Source organism: Lepisma saccharinum, chromosome 28 (assembly GCF_977018435.1).
Source record: "Lepisma saccharinum chromosome 28, izLepSacc3.1, whole genome shotgun sequence".
Taxonomy (NCBI): Eukaryota; Metazoa; Arthropoda; class Insecta; order Zygentoma; family Lepismatidae; genus Lepisma; species Lepisma saccharinum.
In genome coordinates, this window is record NC_139256.1 from 21,417,908 (window position 1) to 21,420,856 (window position 2,949).

Consider the following 2,949-nt stretch of genomic DNA (forward strand, 5'->3'; position numbering starts at 1 on the left):
CTTCCTTGTGCTTTGCACCATGCCAGTTTAGTGTGTGCGGGACATAGTATGTTTCTTTGGAAAATCAAGGTATCTCGAAAGGAACATGTTGACTCCAAAAGTGCTATTTAACAATAAAACGCCAATCTAATGGAGGAGTCCCAGGTTCAATACCGGGTGGAGGCACATTTGGTGGTTTGGAGTCCATTTTGACCTGTGGATCCAGTCCCGATTAGCCTATTCGTGCATGAAGTAGACTTAAAACAATAATTCAAACCACAATAACACGATCACAAAAGTTTTAGTCTCTGATTTGGCCACTGAGCCGTGATGTGCCCCATGAAGAGTTGTGGGGGACGGCAGAGAAGTGACTGACTCAATGCTAACCAAGTGGATTTTTGGCATGCCTATCACATTGCAAACATATATTAATGGTTTCAATGTTATTTGCTGGGGAAAAAAGTTCGAACATGCAAATGCAAGTATCAAAGTATTCCTTTAGACAACACTCATGATTTTGAAACATGGAAAGGCAATCATTTTACTGGGAACGTGAAAGTTGGTGTGTGTTGACAGACAAATAAATAATATTTGCTACTGCCATATTAGCACTGACAACTAGGAAGCGTTCTCAATGATCACGTGGCTGCATGCTTTTTGCTAATAAATAATTGCGTTTTTTCAACACATACACAAATACATCGTCGCTTCGGAACATCAAATTTTCATCCTTGCTAATTTCAGATTACCAACACACGAAATGACATGCAATTCAAAAGGTTTTGCAGAAACCTCAGTTTTATAAATAAGGTTGGATGAAATTAGACAAGAAAAAACTTCCCTTCCGCTGGGCTCGAACTCTGGTTGCGCGCATGCTAGTCCGACACGATAACCAACACTCCAAACGAGACAACACGAAACTTTTTCGCAAGTAGTGGACTGAAACGCAAGTTAATTTTCAAATTGCTAATTCCCAAGGTATAACATGCCTAGGCAGATGTGTCTTGCATTTTCTGTACTTTTGTTATTTCAGTCGGTTTGGTCTCTCCCTAGGTCAATCACGGCAATAATGAGGAATATTTTTTAGACAAAGATGATAAACAGACACACAGGAATAATCACCCTCGCAAAAAAGCCAGAACTCGAGTCTGGAACCTTCGACGCGAGGTGTGTTTCTTGTTCTAACTATATCTGTGTGTTTTCGTTAGATTCAAGATATTTCGCGAGTTGATAAGAATAAAGTAAATAAATAAGACAAGTGGGTGGAAGGGACTGGAGAATCGTAGCTACGGAACCATTGAGAAGATATGCATCGCCTAGATAGAGAATCTCTATATCCCCTTGTGACAGAGAACTTATTAGAAGAATACAAATACAGATTAAACGAACAAATTAGATGTGTATACTTTCGTCAAAATGCCTAGAAAACAATATTACATACTTCTTCACTAATAGAAAAGAATAAAAAAAATTGTCCTTGGTGGGGATCGAACTTAGATCTCACTGATGAAAGCACTGTACGCTAACCAACACTCCATCAATAACACCATGTTTTATTTTTTCCAGTCAGTCTTTTCCCTTCCTCAACACCTGAAGACGAAAATGCATCTTAATTTCTCTCATAATTGTTTCATTATCCATTAATAGAAACCACATATGTCAAAAATAGATGCATTCTTTCTGTGAAAAATCCCATGTTTCGCACATCGTGCTTCACCATCTACTGTTATTTGGACATTCACTTGGAAGTTAAAACTTAGCCTTGTGTGTTTGTTTTCACGTGCATGTGTGTGAGAAGAGTGGTGTGCACGTGTGTTCGATGTTTTTCTGGGTATTATTTTCGTTTAGAGCATTAATATAATTGTATAATATGGAATTTACTGTAATGCAAGGAGTGAAAATATAAACCCAGTCCCAAACAACATTAAATAATGGAACGTAACGTGGACCGACTATTATTCCATGTCGAGAACACGAGGCATTACGATCGACAATCTTCATCTCATATTTCTCTTTGGCATCACTACTCAATTGACAGAGATGTTTACCCGTGACTGGTATACAAACCGCAGAATTACAATGCTGGTTGGGTTTTCTAGTCACAAGGCGCTTGGTGGTCAGACATCGAGGGTTTGCTTCAGTGCTTCTTCAATAGGGTTGTTACAAACCAGCTGTGTCCAAGACTGTAGAATAAACTAAAGCCCATATAAAAAATGTACTTGTGGCTCGTTTCATATGGCGGAGCAAGCCGGTCTCGAAAACCAAAGAGAGTGTTTCCAAAATCACTAAAAGAGAGGAAAAGATAAGGGAAAAGCAACTGTCATCGTGGTCGTTTCCTCCCAAATATAGTTAGGCTAGAAAGTTCAATTAACTAACCGATATCTAACTACGCAGTGAGTTTCTAATATTTTCTTCTACATTTATATATGTATGTATAAACATGATTTATAATTCCGATGACATTTGACACTTGTAAGAATGATTGATATTTACAATGATATCAATCAGAATTGTTGGTAGTTATTAACGTTCGATTAATAAACATTAGTAACTTGCTAATGCAATATTATACATTAATGGCTGAATAAATATACAATGCATGGTGTAGTTAGTTTAAGATCTTAATATGCTTACTTAATCTCAACAGCGACAAATATATTTTACAAAGAACTACGGGTATAGTAGTTCGTTTATACAGGGTGGCTCAAAAAGTCACTTAACACCCCCGGTACAAGGCCAGTGCAGCGCGCAACATGGAAATGGTGATGACCAATCGTTATCAGGCCAAGGGGGAACCACATTGATGCTACCCGCGTGGTCGGCGGCCATCTTGTTGTCCGCCATCTTGAATTCAACTTCAGAATTTTAAATGGGAAGGGGGTGATATGATATATCAAATCAGGCTAGAATTTCACGAGAAATGCAATGGTGAAGTTTTTTCGGCGTATCTTTAACCAGTAAAAAGTTATG